Raw genomic sequence first — 878 nt, forward strand, 5'->3', positions numbered from 1 at the left:
GACTCTTGAATATAAGAGGGTAGATGCAAGGGCTTGATGACACCTAGATGTGTAGAACTTAGCTTATGTTGCAAAAAATGTGAATATTCACTAAGATAGAACTAGTTCTAGGAATTGACTCTAGATCTTTAGGATTATCCGATCAAATGACTTTGATTTTGGCTAAACTTACTCATTTAACATTTCATCTAGTTGGCTCAAGACCAAAAAGCTATTAAGTTGGGTAGGGAAACAAGGAGAACTAGGGTAACTAGGATTACTAGGAGAGTTGGAAATAAAGATCTATCAATTACACTTACTTGGTTCAATTGGCATCTTGACTTGTGTGGACAATTCATTTCCATATGTCCAAGATCACCGCAATATAAACATAAATGATTCACACGTAAATTACACACATGGTGATCCAAAATTTACATTGTTTGTTCTTATTAGAGGTGATCAAGGACTCGTCTCGATGCACAAGTGGGGCGTTGTCGCACATATTGTAATTACTCGGGTCGAAACATTAAGAAGGTAATGTTTGGGGAACATAATAGAATATAATAGATAGTTTTATCGACCATGAGGAGGCCAAGTTTGACCTATGGGGAGGATGCTAGGATGGGGGAATGTGTTGGAAACGAGGTGAAGAGAATATCATGTGCATTATAAATATGATAAGGTAGGCGTTTACGTTTGTTAATACTAGATGCCCCATATTTTCTATTAAAGCAAAGGGGGGTCTCATCTATTGCTCCATCTTTGTGCTTGGTGCAATGACGAAGTTAGTGAGGGCTTCCTGAAATGTGTCAATTGTTGGTTGAAAACTATTTCCAACCCCCCTCCTTGGCTCTTACAAGGGAGCTTCGGAGAATTTTTGTGAAGGTCCTTCCTCC

The 878-nt window shown here is 38.6% G+C and overlaps 1 pseudogene; it reads left to right on the forward strand.

Moving 5' to 3' along the window:
• Positions 1-740: 740 nt before the first annotated feature.
• LOC147854405 (U4 spliceosomal RNA) lies at positions 741-878 on the forward strand (annotated as a pseudogene).

This window comes from Azolla caroliniana, unplaced genomic scaffold, assembly GCF_043228905.1.
Source record: "Azolla caroliniana isolate FFs.n. ecotype wild unplaced genomic scaffold, voAzoCaro1.0.p SCAF_15, whole genome shotgun sequence".
NCBI classification, from domain to species: domain Eukaryota; kingdom Viridiplantae; phylum Streptophyta; class Polypodiopsida; order Salviniales; family Salviniaceae; genus Azolla; species Azolla caroliniana.